Genomic DNA, 16,370 nt, shown 5'->3' with positions numbered 1-16,370 from the left:
CAGTTTCCAGGGGCTCTGTAGGACACTCAGGCCTGGCACTTCCCCCTTATCGTTGTTTTGCTCTGTGGTGAGCATCCTCTCCTCCTGGCCGCCCTCTCCTACTCAGGTTTGGCACACTTTCCCCTTTGGGGAAAAACAGTCTCTTAGCAGCCATCTACTTACAATTTGTCTCACGCGGCCAGGAGCTCTTTAGCAGTTGCTGCTCTTTGTGAAAGGCTGAATTAAATCAAAGGAGGAGTTTGCCTCAGACTCAAAATTTAAGTGTGGGCAGAAACCCCAGGAAATGGCTTCCATTCAAGGAGTCATAGACTATCCTAATCTTAATTTTACTAAATTAATGCTAATTTCTATTGTGAACATGTGCTTGTTTCATTTTTTTTCTTTTAGAGATGTATTTCTCTTAATCCTATTGTTAAACTAATGTATAATCATTGTTTGGAAATATTAATAATCCATCCAGGACTGTTCAAAGGGCAAATATTTTAGCACTGGAAAATATGTATCTTAAGGGTTTATTCTGGATGCAATTATAAAATAACTTATAAGAAATATTTTCCAAACAGTAATTGTACATTCTTATTCTTATGGATTTTTGTCCAGTCTCTTTATTTCACTAGTTTGGGGTGTTTAAGCAATAAGGTGGCACTCATTTCACATCTAAGTCAGCCAGGTTCCCTTTTTTTGTGTGTGTGCGGTACGCGGGCCTCTCACTGCTGTGGCCTCTCCCGTTGCGGAGCACAGGCTCCGGATGCACAGGCTTAGCGGCCATGGCTCATGGGCCCAGCCGCTCCGTGGCATGTGGGATCTTCCCAGACCAGGGCACGAACCCGTGTCCCCTGCATCGGCAGGCGGACTCTCAACCACTGCGCCACCAGGGAAGCCCCAGGTTCCCTTTTTTGCAACCGGTGTTCCTAAAAGCTGAGACTCTTCACCTGCAAAAGTAATTTTTAAATAGCTTTGTTAAGGTATAATTCACACACAATAAACTACATATATTTAAAGTGTGCAATTTGATAAGTTTTGACATATGTATACACCCATGAAACCACCAACACAATCAGGATAACGCATCCATCACCCTCAGAAGTTTTCTCAAGCCCATTTGTAATTACTCACTTCTGTCCCTCTTCACCTCCCTCCTATTTACCAAGAGACCACTGACTTGCCTTCTGTCATTATAGATTAGTTTGCATTTTCTAGAATTTTATACAAATGGAATCATGCAGTATGTCCTCTTTTTTCTTCTGGCTTCTTTGACTCAGCATAATAATTTTGCAAATTATCCATGTTGTCGTATCAATAGTTTATTCTTTTTTATTGCTGAGGGTTATATCCATAGCATGGATGTACCCAATTTGTTTCTCCAGCCATGTCCCTGTCCAGAGACATTTGGGTTGTTTCCAGCCTTGGGCTATTACAGTTAAGGTTGCTATGATCATCTGTGTACACATCTTGTGTGGACGTATGCTTTCTTTTCTCTTGGCTAAATACCTAGGAGGGGAATGGCTAGGTCTTATGGTAGGTGTATATTTAACATTTTAAGACATTGCCACAAAATGAAAAAAAACTGTAAACCTGTTTTCTCAAACATTTTACATTCCCACCAGCAGCACGTAAGAGTTCTAATTCCTCCACATCTTTGCCAATCCTTGGTTAAGACTGGTTTCTAAAATGTTAGACATTCTAATACGTGCGTAGTGGAGATCACTGTAGTTTTAATTTTCATTTTCCTAATGACTAATGGTGTTGAGCAGCCTCTCATGAGCTTATTTCTGTCTTCCTTGATGAAATGTCTGGTTAAATCTTTGCAAAAGTAAAATTTTGCACAGTGATTTCATGCCCCGTGTGATTGATTTATCAAACACCCCAGTGGTGTGACCTACACTGCTTGAGACACTGATTCAATCCTTCTAAGTGTGCAGTTGAAATCCTTGTGTGAGTAAAAGCTAACACTTACAGGGTACTTATCACCTGCCAAGCACTGTGCTAAGTGTTTTTCCACATGTAAATGTGTTTAACCCTCACAACTGGCCCAAGGTCACACAGCCACATCAGTGGTAGGGCAGGGCTTGAAGAGTTGAGTGGGGAAGTGGGAGAGAGGAAGGGAAAGAAGCATTGGTGGGCAGCATTGAGCTTTCATCCAAGGTTTATCTACAGTCTTTATGTAGAAGGGGATCGATGGTGGAACTGACCCAGAGTCCAAAGTTTTGCCAAGGGCAGAGGACCAAAAGGTATAATATTGACTGAGTTGGTTGATGCAGTAGTCTTGGCTAGATAAAGAAGAGGATGAAGACAGAAAGGAGAAAGGGGAGCAGTGAAGGTACTGGAGGGCTCTGAAAGGACAAGAGAGTGCTGAAAATATGAATGGCTTTGGTTAAAGTAGGATGTTGAAGTTTGGGAATTCAGAGGTGATGAGGTTCCTGGTGCTGGTGGTATCCAGGGTACGGGGAGGTTGGATGATAGGAATCAGGAAGTCTCAAAAGGGATTTTCATTTATTTTAATTTTCTTCTGGAGAAAAATACTGAAATTTTGATGTATGTAGACTGTTTCCTATCTTTTTAGTCCTATGTTATTTTCACTCAGTGAAATCTATCAACATTTTCCTTTATGGTTTAGGGTGATTAAGCATCCCAGTTTGCGCGACTCTGTCCCAGTTTCAGCACCAAAAGTCCCACATCCTGGGAAATCCCTTAGTTCCGGGCAAGTTGGGACTATGGGCACCCTAGAAGCCATGGACTCTCTTGCATCGACAATTACAAATAGCCTCCCAAACAGTTCTCTCGTTTCGTTCTCATCTCTCTCCTTTACTGAATTCATTCTGAAACCCAACCCTGATTGCTCTACTCCTAATTATCTGCACACAAAAGAACAAACTTCAGACTGGTAGGAACGTACATCTTCAATCTAATTCCCATTACTCCCTTCAGGTACCCAACGTTCTAGCCAAATTGACTTAATCTAATTCCCCGAACGCTCCGCACCACAGGCTTGCCTATCTCAGGCATCTGTTCAAGGTCTTTTCCTTCCCTGAATTGACTCTCCCTTCACAGCATGTCCACATCCCATTCTTCCTTTCAGATCCTCCTTTGATGTAACGTGGCTCAGGAAGGCTTTTGTGATCTGAAATCTTCCTCCTTAGATCTTTACAGCACTTTGAACCCCTCTATTAATCATAGCAAGTTAGCAAGTGGCAGAACAACTGACACTAACTGGCTCAAACAATTGAGCAGAAAGCAGTCTATGAGGCAGATCTACATTCAGGCATGGTTGGATTGTAGGGACTGAACCAAGCCATCTTCTCTTCTTTCATCTCTGACCTCCAGATGACCTCGGGCAGGCTCTCCCCTTGTGGCTGTACGACAGTACCAGCAGCCTCTTGGGCTTCATTATTCCAGGGAGTGGGAAAAGAGTGGGAGTCATTGTGCCAACATTCCCAGAAGTCCTGAGATGCCCTCTGACTGGACCACCTTATTCCATCACTGTGCCCGGGGAGGATGTGCAGGGCCACGTGGCTGCACAGGTGGTGGTCGCGCACTGCACAACTCTGGGAGGAGCTCTTCACCCAGACTGCGCTGCTGGCCCTGGGACTGAGGAGGTGGGATCTTCACCTCTCTGGGTCTCCGTGTCTTCATCAGTCAGGTGAGAGTGACAGATCTCTGAGGTCCCTTCCAGTCCTGTAGCTCTGTCATTCCAATGTTCTGTGACTCAGCTGACATAGTGTTTTATTGGCCTGGCCTTGTTTCCATGAAGAGGTCCTGCAAAACTTCTTAACCTCTTTTTGGCCCACAGTCGTCCTCTTCTAGAAAAACAAGTGGGTGTGAGGCCTTTTTTTTAAAAGAGGAAGCAGAGAAAGATGTGAAAATAGTACTTTGTGAAAATTCTCAGTTCCATGTGGTCACTGGTTATATTCTATGTTGGGCAACAAGTTTTGATGTGGCTACCATTTGCTTGCGTGTGCCTTATGTGCCGGGTGCTAAGTGTTCTGTATGCATTATCTGATCTAGCTTCTCCTGGTGACCCATGTGGAATAGGTAGTACTGTACTTGGTGTTCCCATTTTATAGATGAAGAAAAAACAGAAAGATCTGGAAAGGTTATGGAAGTTGCCCAAGACCACACGTTTATTGAATGGCAGCACTTGGATTTGAACCTGTGTTTGTTGGGCTCCAAATTTGCACCCTGAATCAATATGCCAAATCACCCATTGGTCAGCGTCTATGCTGGAGCTCCAAGGTTCTCAGGGTTCCTATCCCTGGGGGGAATACTTCCAATGCGTGCAAAAACATGGGTGTTTTTAAAGGAACATTCAAGTTTATAGCATAATTTTGTATTTTTATAGCAGAAGTACAGAAAATAAAATATTCTTGGAAAAGGGGAAACACAGACGAGAGGTGCTTCTCAGTGTATCAGAATCATGGGTGGGGAGTGGCCTTGAGGTTTTTATGTTGCTCTAAAGAAGACATAGCTTTTTTTAAGTTTAAGAAACATAGATCCGCATACAATTTTTGCCAGGTTTTATTTCTATCGCTGTGTGTGTTTTCCTTTAGTCTTCAAATGCTGTCCAGGGCTGTGTGTGCTCTACTAACTTTTCACAGAGAAGCCTGGTCAACCAGGAGAGCCGGCTGGAGATTGCAAGGGAGCCTGGCCTCTGGAGGGGCTGTACGTGGGCTGTGACTCAGGCAGCCTCTTGTCCCAGCCTGGCTTTCTGGGTCTTTGTTCAACCCTGGTGTGACAGGAAGTACACAATGCAAAACCGATCAAAGAGACCTACCTCTGGGTCGCTGCAGGAGACAAGAGCTTTTTCATCTGAAAACATCACGTTAAGGAAGGAACACCATGCAACTCAATGGATGACTGTTTCCATGGAAAAGAAGAACCAAGCTAGTCCACGTCCCCTACGTGGGACACCATCACTTGGTGGTGATAAAATCATGAATAATGTTCTTGTATTCCAATTCACTGGTCAGTGGCTGGTTCACAGACCTGTTTATTTGCAGGCCTAGGTTTTTCTGTGTAAAAATGGAGAGTTTAATCTGGCCTTGGTTTCACACCTACTAGAATGTCCGTAATCAAAAAGACAGGTACTAACAAGTGGTGGCAAGGATGTGGAGAAATTGGAGGCCTCACACATTGCTATGCGAATGTAAAATAGTGCAGTAATTTTGGCAAACAGTCAGGCAGTTTCTCAATAAGTTAAACACAGAGTTACTCTGAGAACCGGCAATTCCACTCCTAGGTATGCTCATGGCAGAATTAGTCGTAATAGCCAAGAAGTAGAAAAAAATTGAAATGTCCATCACCTGATGAATGGATAAACTAAATGCCGTATATCCATACAATGGATTATTATTTGACCATAAAAAAAGAATGAAGTGCCGATACATGTTACAACATGTGTAAACTTGAAAACATTATGCTAAGTGAGAGAAGCCAGGCACAAAAGAGTACATATTGTATGATTTCATTTAAAAGGAATGTCCAGAATAGGCAGGTCCCGAGAGACAGAAGGTCTCTAGGGGGGCGAGTGGGGGGAGGAGTCGGGGGTGGGGACAGTAAATGGGATTTCTTTACGGGATGATGAAAATGTTCTGTGAATTAGTGGTGATGGCCGCAGAACTCTGTGAATATACTGAAAGCTACTAGACCGTATTTTAAAAGGGTGAATTGCGTGGTATGTGATTTTTTTTTTTTAATTAAAAATAAAAATCCTCATCCTCAAAAGCAGAGGTGGGCACGTCTGTGTGGGAGGCTTTTCTAGCTGCAGGACGTTTAGGTATTCACGTGGCCCGTGTCACTAGAAGCTGACAGTGAAGTGTAGCGATGAATTCTGCAGACGTGAATGACAGGGGAAGTGGCACTTCTCCGGAAGAACCCACCTGTCAAAAGGGCAGCTTGGAGCCTCTCAGGAAGGTCTGCAGGAAGCAGCCCATCCTGACCTCTCCAGGCACCTGCGAGTTGGATTCAGTGCCTCCTCACCTAAAAGTCTTTGCAAACACACTCAGGCTTGGCCAGGAGGCTCTGAAGGCAGTTTCTTGTGTGGGCTGCAGGGGAAGGCAGATGGGCTGTTGGAAATGGGAGGATGGCAGGTAACGCAAAGCCAAACCAGCTGACACATTAGCCACAGTGAGGTTGTCCCGGAAAATCCATGGCGACCACTCTGTGACTAAGCCAGTCAGCGTTCAGCGTGAACTTACCGCTCTCTGCGTATTTCACAGTGCTATGCGCTGGGGTGCCAGCCGTTCTCAAAGTATGTTCCTTGTCACCAGCATCAACTGGAAAACTGGTTGGGGACGAGGAGAAGGACAAAGATCTGGATTTTTAAAATTATTAATTAATTTTTTTTGCTGTGTTGGGTCTTCGTTTCTGTGTGAGGGCTTTCTCTAGTTGTGGCAAGCGGGGGCCACTCTTCATCGCGGTGCGCGGGTCTCTCACTATCGCGGCCTCTCTTGTTGCAGAGCACAGGCTCCAGACGTGCAGGCTCAGTAGTTGTGGCTCACGGGCCTAGTTGCTCCGCGGATGTGGGATCCTCCCAGACCAGGGCTCGAACTTGTCTCCCCTGAGTTGGCAGGCAGATTCTCAACGACTGCGCCACCAGGGAAGCCCAAAAATCTGGATTTTAACAAGCCTTCCAGGTGACCCTGAGGCACACTCAAGTTTGAAAATCACCAGCTTACGCACCATCTCTTATCTTCTTCCTCATGACAGAATCCTGGTTTTGTTTGGAGTGACAGGTGCGTGGACTGTCTTGCAGCGGGGTGACCATGTGACATAGTTCTGTCTAGTGAGATGCAAACCTAAAGTCACTGAGTGGGGTTTCTAGGAAAGCTCTCCTGGCCTGTGGCTTTGCTCCATTGCCCTTCTCCCCCTTCCTCCCTGGACTGTGGACAAATGCTGGAGGGAATGCAGCCATCATGGGAGCATGAGACTAAGGGCCACATGCTCAGGATGGTGGGACAGAAAGGCGGAAGGAGCCAGGGTCACTGAGAACATGAGGGTTGCTGTACCCGCCCTGACCTGCATACTAGCCTCTCTAGCCTAGACTTGTGATGGTAGGAAATTCAAACCCTCAGTTTGTGTAGGCCACTAATTTCCATGTTCCTGTTGTTTGCAACTGAACCTAACTGGTGTACCTGGGGACAGGGGTTTGTCCTGGTTGAAGAAGTGTGAGACTTCTCTCTTACTGAAACCAAGTATGCGGATCATTGTATAGGTGAGGTGCCAAGGTTAAGAGCTAGATTTCTGGTTTCAGTTTCTCTATGGGGGCTGGGACTGGCCAGCCAGACCAGGTCATGGTGAAGTGGGCAAGTTTTACCCCGGTCCCCAGTGCCCTGTCCCTTCTGCCTCAGCCTTGGCCACTTTCCCCTACATCCTGGCAGTTGGCAACTCTCTCGTGTGATGAGAAGTGTGGGCCTGGGTGGCTCCAGGGTCAGTGCAGTGGCTCAATACTAATCATCAAGGACCTTGGCCTTTTCTTTTCATTCATTCATTCATTCATTCAGTAAAGATTTGTTGAACAACTACTAGGTGCCGAGCGCTGTTCTAGGTGCTGGGGGATTGAACAGGGGCCTGCTCCCAGGAAGCTCACATTCGTGTGTGTGTGTGTGTGTGTGTGTGTGTGTGTGTGTGTGTGTGTGAATAAACAAGTGAACAAATAAGTCTGTGAAGTGTGAGGTGCCAACATGGGCTCCAAAGAACAATAAAGCAAGAAAAGAGAAGAGAGCGATGAAGGTGCCAGAGGGTGGCCAGAGAATGCCTCTCTGATGAGGTGGCATCTAAACAGGACTGAAGGAAATGAGGGAACAAGCCAGGCATCTGGGCTGAGAGCATCCCAGGCAAAGCAGGACAGCCAGGGCAAAGGCTCTGAGGCTGGAATGTGCTGGAAAAGGTCAAGGATCCGCAAGGATGCCAGAGGGTGGCATGGAGGGGGAGTGGGAGCGAGTGGAAGGATGAAGTCAAGGGAGGCAGCAGGGGGCCAGATCATGTGGGGCTTTACAGACTAAGGTAAAAACTTGGAATTTTTCTTGGAGAAGCAGAAAGTCATTAAAGGACTTTAAGGAGAGAAACAATAAGATCTGGACAGATCTATCTAATAAGATCTGGACAGAATCATCCCAATTACTGTATGCAGAGTACACTGGAGGATACAACCAACCTTTGCTCTGCCATCCTCAGTGTATTGGCTTAGCTCTTAAACTTGTGTCCTCATGGTTACAGGATAGCTGCCATAGCTCCAAGTGTTACATGTAGACACCAGTCATGTCCAGGTTGCTGAGATCTGTAGATAAAATTAGATAACACTACAGATTAATGTCACTATGAATTCACTAACCCCAACCTCACCCGGTCCCTCAACATTGCCTGGAAAAGTCCTTCTTTTTCCCAAGAAAGATCTTCCCCTTTCCCCATAGCAAATATTTTCAAATCATCCTCATTCTCTTCAAACCTTCCAACTTCTCTGCCTCTCAGCAGGTGGCCAACCTCTTCTCTCACAGAGAAGATAGAAACCATCAGATGGAAATCCCCTCCACTGCTGCCAAACCTATAGTTATGACCATGTGTGCATCTTCCCCACGGCCTTCTCCTTCCCTCCATGACAGAGGTGTCCCCCCCACTGGTGCAGAAGGCAGTCCCTGCTGGGCTCCTCTCATCCCACCCCCTCCAGTGCATTCTCAGCGTCGCTTTCTATTGGCTATATCCTCTTTCTCTCCTGTGTTATCAACATCTCCCACCTCTGCTGGCCCCTTTCCATCATCTCCTCAGCCTTCAAAAGAAACAAACAAACGGATGTTAAACAAAAGAAACCAGACACAAAAGGTCACAAACTATGATTCCATTTACATGAAATATTCAAAACAGGTGTATCTATAGAAACAGAAAGTGGATTAATGGATGCCAGGGGCTGAGGAGAGGGGGGAATAGGAAGTGACTACTTCTGTGGGTGATGAAAATGTTTGGAACTAGGTAGAGGTGATGGTTGCACAACATTTTTTTTTTTTTAAATATAGTTGATTTACAATGTTACGTTAGTTTCTGGTGTACAGCAAAGTGATTCAGTTTTACGCATATATATATATTCTTTTTCATTATAGGTTATTACAAGATATTGAATATAGTTCCCTGTGCTATACAGTAGGTCCTTATTGTTTATTTTATATATAGTAGTATCTGTTAATCCCAAGCTCCTAATTTATCCCACACCCCCCTTTCCCCTTTGGTAACCAAAAATTCGTTTTCTATGTCTGTGAGTCTGTTTGTTTTGTAAATAAGTCCATTTGTATCATATTTTAGATTCCACATATAAGTGATATCATATGGTATTTGTCTTTGTCTGACTTACTTCATTTAGTATGATAATCTCTAGGTCCACCCATGTTGCTACAAATGGCATTATTTTATTATTTTTGATGGCTGAGTAGTATTCCATTGTATATCTATCCCACATTTTCTTTATCCATTCCTCTATCGATGGACATTTAGCTTGCTTCCGTGTCTTGGCTATTGTAAATAGTACTACTGTGAACATTGGAGTGCATGTATCTTTTCAAATTAGGGTTTTCTTTGGATATACGCCCAGGAGTGGGATTGCTGGATCATATGGTAACTCTATTTTTAGTTTTATAAGGAACTTCCAAACTGTTTTCCACAGTGGCTGCATCAATTTACATTCCCACCAATAGTGTAGGAGGGTTCCCTTTTCTCCACACCCTCTCCAGCATTTATTATTTGTAGACATTTTAAAAAATAAATTTATTTATTTATCTATTTTTTGGCTATGTTGGGTCTTCGTTGCTTCACGTGGGCTTTCTCTAGTTGCGGCGACTGGGGGCTACTCTTCGTTGCGGTGCGTGTGCTTCTCATCGTGGTGGCTTCTTTTGTGTGGAGTATGGGCTCTAGGCATGCGGGCTTCAGTAGTTGTGGTATGCGGGCTTAGTAGTTGTGGCTCGTGACCTCTAGAGCGCAGACTCAGTAGTTGTGGCACACGGGCTCAGTTGCTCCGCGGTATGTGGGATCTTCCTGGACCAGGGCTTGAACCCGTGTCCCTTGCATTGGCAGGCAGATTCTTAACCACTGCGCCACCAGGGAAGTCCCTATTTGTGGACTTTTTTTTTTTTAAAGTATACAGCAATTTTATTGAATGGGTTGGAATTTGTTTTCATCTTGTCTCCATAACAGCATTTTATTTTATTTTATTTATTTATTCTTAAACATACTTTCTAGTAAATATTTTATTATTTATCTTTTTTTTATTTTTGGCTGCATTGGGTCTTCATTGCTGCATGGGGGCTTTTCTCTAGGTGCAGAGAGCGGGGACTACTCTTCGTTGTGGTGCGTGGGCTCCTTATTGCAGCGGGTTCTCTTATTGTGGAGCATGGGCTCTAGGTGCATGGGCTTCAGTAGTTGTGGTGTGTGGGCTCAGTAGTTGTGGCACATGGGCTTAGTTGCTCTGCAGCATGTGGGATCTTCCCGCACCAGGGCTTGAACCCGTGTCCCCTGCCTTGGCAGGCGGATTCTTAACCACTGCGCCACCGGGGGAGCCCTGTAGACTTTTTTTTAATGATGGCCATTCTGACAGGTGTGAGGTGATACCTCATTGTACTTTTGATTTGCATTTGATTTTCATTAATGATGTTGAGCATCTTTTCATGTGCCTATTGGCCATCCGTATGTCTTCTTTGGAGAAATGTTTATTTAGGTCTTCTGCACGTTTTTTGACTGGGTTGTTTGTTGGTTTGTTTGTTTTGTTATTGAGCTGTATGAGCTGCTTTTATGTTTTGGAAAGTAAGCCCTGTCTGTCACGTCACTGATTGCACAACATTCTGAATGTACTCCATGCCACTGAATTGTACACTTTAAAATGGTTAATTTCATGTTATGTGAATTGCACCCCAATTTAAAAAAAGGAAAAAAAGAAACAAAAAAAGCCTCTCAGTCTCACCATTACCTTCAGACACTTCAAAACCAACATGTTTAAAACTCATCACATCAACTGGCCTCTCTGTCCCCTGTTTCAGTCAGTGGTGTCCAGAACATTGTGTGTGTCTGCAGGTTGTGCCATGCTCCCAGCCAGGAGGGAGTGAGGGAGACGGGGTCCATCTGTTCCGCTCACAGGCCTTCACCTTGTCAGTGGCTGCAGCTGCCTAGAGGGCCCTTTTTCTAGATTTCACAAATGTACCTGTATTAGTCAGTGTTCTCCAGAGAAACGGAACCAGTAGGATGCGTATGTCTACATAGAAAGAAATTTATTACAAGGAATTGGCTCACACAGTTTTGGAGAGTGAGAAGTCCCAAGAGTTGCAGTCAGCAAGTTGGAGACCCAGGAGAGCTGATGGTGTAAGTTCTAGTCTGAAAGTCAGCAGGCTGGAGACCCAAGAAGAGCTGATGTTTCAGCTGGAGTCCAAAGGCAGGAAAAGATCCCCGTCTCAGCTCCATCAGTCAGGCAGGAGGAGTTCCCTCTTACTCGTGGGAAGGTCAGCCTTTTTGTTCTATTCAGGTCTTCATCTGATTGGGCAAGGCCCACCCACATTAGGAGGGCAATCTGATTTACTCAGTCAACTGGTTCAGATGTCGATCTCAGCCAAAAACACCCTCACAGACACACCCAGAATAATGTTTGATCAAACATCTAGGCACACCATGGCCCATCTGAGCACCGTCAAGTTGACACATGAAATTAATCACTACAGTACTTTATGGGCTGGAAGAGGATTGGAAGTGGAACTGAATGGCCTCACCATTCCCCTGCCAGTCAAAAACCTGGGCCTCATCCTTGACCTTCCTGTGAACACACAGAGCCAGCACACACACACCCTGTCCCCACTGTCCACTCAGTTACTAGGTCCTGTCCCTTCTCCCTGTCCTCCTCTCTCCAACTCCAACACCACTACCCTGGCCCGGACCACCACCTTTGATCATGGGAACACTAATTTCCCAGCCTCATGCTTCTAAGACTAAAACCCGTTGTCTCACCCCCCACCCTTGGGTGACACGTATCTGTTTCTCCACTGGGTGGAGCTAAACAGTGAAAAGACCATAGTAAGTGCTGGGGGTTCAGCCTCTCGTATGTGCTCCCGCAGCACCCCCTGCATCCCTAGCAGAGTGCACCTGTACTAGTTAATGCATACGGATTAACTTGTCCGCCTCCCCTCCAGACAGTAACTCTGAGGGCAGGGGCCCTGCGTGCCAGGCTAATAGGTTAGCACTGTGTCCCCTGAGCCTGGCATGGTGTCAGGCGCTCCATAAGTACTGACGGCGAAGCTGTAATTATGGTCATAGCTATCAGTAACTGCAAACTTCAGTGTGCCTAGGTCTGTGCTAAAGGTTTACTAGTATTTTCTCACTTAATATTCCTAAGAGCAAAGTAGGTAGCTTTACCATCCCCAGTGTAGAGGGCCATAATGGGCCCCACCACGTTTATCTCTGCAGGCACAAGGAAACTGAGGCACAGAGAATTTAAGACACTTATCATGGCTATACAGCTGGAAATATGTAAAATGTGTATTGTCAAGTGGAGTGTTTAGCCATCAGTCCTGACAGCCTCTCCCATTTCTGGCAGCGCCCAGAAAAACACACCAAGGCACTCAGCTCAGAGGCAGGGAGCCCCCCCAGCTCGGAGTGATTTCCAAGGCGGGGTCCTAACCAGAGGCTCCTAGAACTGCAGGGTCAGGAAGGACCTTTAGAAAATCCACCCCTCCCCTGGCACACAAGGAGACTGAGCCAGAGGGCTGGGTTGATTTCAAGGCCACCTTGCTGTTTGCTCTTTCCTGCTCCCTAGCCCAGCCTCAAACTTGACAGTGAGGAACTGCAAAAGCCATTCGATCAGAGGCCTGGCACCCCCCGACTGAGAGAACAAGCTGTTGTGAAGACGGTTATGTAAAGAGAGGATGCAGCTCATGGCCCAGCCCATGCCCGGCTGGAACCCTGCTGCGGTGACTTCAGTGTCCTGGCCACACGGGCGAGCCTGGCAGCGTTTGCTTGCCCTTTGCCTTAGCATTGCCATTCTGCTTGCCGGGGTGCCAACTGGCTCCTGAGTGCCCACCACTCCCTGCCACCCTGGCAGTTTCTCTGGCACTCCCAACGGCACAGGGCACCAGGACCCAGAGGCATTGCAGTGGAAGAGGCTGCATCCAGCCCCATCATTTTACAGAAGTGGAAACTGAGTCCCAAAGGGGTGCTGTGACTCGCCCAAAGTCCCAAGACTAGTTGGTGGCCGAGCCTACGCAAGACCCCCTCCCTGTCAGTGGTTTCTTCCTCCTTGTCTGGCTGCTGCCTCCTACCCGGCTCCCTTCCCCAGTGATTCTCCACGCTGCTTCCCACTCCAGACCTGGGAGCCATCCCCTTTTGCCAAGGTCCCAGCTCTAGTCTTCCCCACCTTTGCTCATTCCCAGCCACAGCAGCGACCTCACAGATGCCTTTCGGCCTCCACTCCTGCCCCCTCCAATCCACTCTCCACCCCGAAGCCAGAGAGACTTCTCCAAAAATCAAGTTGGGTTAAGCCACTGCTCTATTAAAAGCCCCAGATAGCTCCGGCTCACCCAGTGGATGGATCCTTAGTGTGGAGTCTGGTCCTCTGCAGCCCAGTCTCCACCTCCCTCAGCAGGGTCGTTCGTAATGTGCACAACTGACCTCCCAGCCACACAGCCCGCCTAACTCAAAGCTGCTGCAAGAATTAAACACCAGCTGATGTGCACGGCACCTGGAACATAGGAACTGCTCAGTAAACATTGGCTGCCCTGGTAGGCTGGGCACTTCCCCTCCAGGCTGGCTTCTAGAGCCCAGTGGTACTCTGCTCTCTGAGCCAGGGGACACGCTCTTAACTGTGACCCCAGCCAGGCCCTCAACTCCCTGTATCCAAGTTACACGCCCCCCCCCCCAAGAAAAGGGGATGTAGAACACCTGCCCTGCCAGCTATTTCTCAGGGACTTTTTTGTTTGTTATGGAGGAATAAAATCGAGGTAGTGCATTTGGAATGGCCACACAGTTCATTATTATTTCCTATCCTCTGAGAGCAGGGGAGCCACCATCCCCTTGGGTCCCTACAGCCACAGCTACAGGTCTCCACTCAGGACGGGGGAAGGACAAGGAATATTCACCCCTCCCCCTCCCCACCGCACAAGGAGGGTAATCGGTAGCAAGTGCTCTTTGTCTTCCAACTACTTATTAGCACAGGTAGGTTCTTGTGGTCTGACAGGCAAAAGCACAAGGGGCTCAGTTTCATGAATGCATTGTATTAGAACCAGAGGTGAGCAGTGAGCAGTTCCACAGCCTTGGGGGATGGCCTCTGTGAGCCTTCATGATGAAGGCAAGATTCCACCATCCATCCAGCCAGCCAGCCAGCCAGCCAGCCAGCCATTTAGCCAGAGGACATTAATTTTGGCTCTCTCCTTTGTTTGTTGCCAAATAAAACACTGTAGAAGAATAATATAAACTGAATGTTTGTGTCCCCCCTAAAGTCATATGTTGAAGCCCTAATCCTCAGTATGATGGTATCAGAGGTGGGCCTTTGGGGAAGTAATTAGGTTTAGATGGGATCGTGAGGTTGGAGCCCCCATGGTGGGATTAGTGCCCTTATAAGAAGAGCTTAGCGTAGGTTGGCGGCCATCTGAAAACCAGGAGGAGGACGCTTACCAGACATAGATTATTCTGGCACCTTGATTTTGGACTTAGCAACCTCCAGAATTGTGAGAAATAAATATTTGTTGTTTATGCCCCCCAGTCTATAGTATTTTGTTACAGCAGCTCAAACTGACTAAGACAAAGAATAAGGAAAATCAGAAGAGCAATCTAGCTCTCCCAGACTTGTTGTGATCCTTTCTTCCTCTTTCCTTCCCCTCTTTCTTATATCTGGAGGATGCATAGCGACTTGCTAAGATGATAAGTTACAAATAAAGTAAACTCAGTCCTTTTTTTCCCCTTTATTGTAGTTAAAATTTTAGCCTTTGGGGCTTCCCTGGTGGCGCAGTGGTTGAGAGTCCGCCTGCCGATGCAGGGGACACGGGTTCGTGCCCCGGTCTGGGAAGATCCCACATGCTGCGGAGCGGCTGGGCCCGTGAGCCATGGCCGCTGAGCCTGCGCGTCTGGAGCCTGTGCTCTGCAATGGGAGAGGCCACAACAGTGAGGGGCCCGTGTACCGCAAAAAAAAAATAATAATAATAATAATTTTAGACTTTGAAGTATTTCAAACATATGGAAAATTATGAAGAATACTGTAACAGTCACCCAAGTACCCATCCCCCACTCCAATGAACATTAACCTTCTATATTTGTTTTGAGGTTTCTGTTTTGGTTTTTGTTTTAAGGAAACAAGATGTCACAGATCCAATTGAAGTGTTTGGGCAGGTTTTGGGCTTTTACTACCTAGGTATAGCTCTATAAACAGTACATAGTTTTTGTAGTTTGGGATTTTATATAGATGATATCATACGACAGGTATCCTTTTGCAACTTGCTTTCTAATTTTACTGGATTTAAAAAATTGTATGTGTAATAGATGCTGGTTGTAACAAGTCGAGCCACACAGACATGGCTAAAAGAAAAGTTTAATCATCTCCATCTGCCCCACCCCCCCTACAGCACTGCCCAAGGTAACGACTGTTGATGGGTGACGACCATCTTTCTGCACCTTTGCTTCTGCTCACACAACATACACAAGGGCTCCAGTGCTGAGGGAAGAGCCAGGGGAAGGATGGAGCAGCCAGGGGTGCCACACGAACAGACCCTCGTGCTATTGAGTATGGGGAAGGGCAGTCAGAGGCTGCAGAGGGAGTTGCAGAGGGAGATGTGCAACTTCCCTGGCCATTAGCCCACAGCCTGCCAGTTTCATCACCCACACCATCTCCCAACAGGCCCTGTGGTCTGTGTCCAAGGTCAGTTAATGAGCAGGGTCTTTCTAGTAGGTGTCCTTGGGCTGGGACATGGGGAGGGTCTCTCATTATCAGGGGGGAGGACTGTGGCGAGCCGTGTGATAAAGGGACCTTAAGACCTCTGCAGCTTTTTCTGATGGACAGTTGTCACCCAGATTGTTCTAGCCAAGAGCTGACCTTGCCTGTGAGTCCCAGATGTTGGAAAAACATTTGGGAGGCCAATCTGGCTTTCGCTGTGACCAAGAAGATGTTCACAAATGTTATGTGTCTTCTGACTGCTCCATGAACCTGGGATAAGGACGTGGAATGCCAAGAAAGTTGGGGGGTTTTATTGTTGTTGGTTTTTTTTTAACTTAAGAGTGAATATGACCAGACATGTTATGCTCAGAGCTGGATTGGAAATTTTTTTTCCTGTGCCAAAAAAAGAGCTAATAGTTAGGGCTTAATTTTTGTTTTGTTTTGTTTTGTTTTTCAAAATGAGTTTCATGTCACAGCAAAGCAGAAAGAGAAC

General features: G+C 46.4%; 1 protein-coding gene and 1 long non-coding RNA gene across 4 annotated transcripts in view; one reads left to right on the top strand and one right to left on the bottom strand.

Moving 5' to 3' along the window:
- The window catches only part of SLC1A4 (solute carrier family 1 member 4), a 110,258-nt gene that overhangs the window by 30,503 nt on the left and 63,385 nt on the right, over positions 1–16,370 (top strand). The gene's annotated exons all lie outside the window — the stretch shown is intronic.
- Positions 940–15,108, bottom strand: LOC117196921 (uncharacterized). The gene is made up of 4 exons (XR_007471107.1): positions 13,533–15,108; positions 8,146–8,275; positions 4,772–4,806; positions 940–3,800 (listed from the first exon to the last, which is right to left on the bottom strand). It is a non-coding gene; the product is annotated as an uncharacterized LOC117196921 (long non-coding RNA).

Source organism: Orcinus orca, chromosome 13 (assembly GCF_937001465.1).
Source record: "Orcinus orca chromosome 13, mOrcOrc1.1, whole genome shotgun sequence".
NCBI classification, from domain to species: Eukaryota; Metazoa; Chordata; class Mammalia; order Artiodactyla; family Delphinidae; genus Orcinus; species Orcinus orca.
Note: the sequence above shows the minus strand (reverse complement) of the source record. Positions and strands in the feature narration are given on the sequence as shown.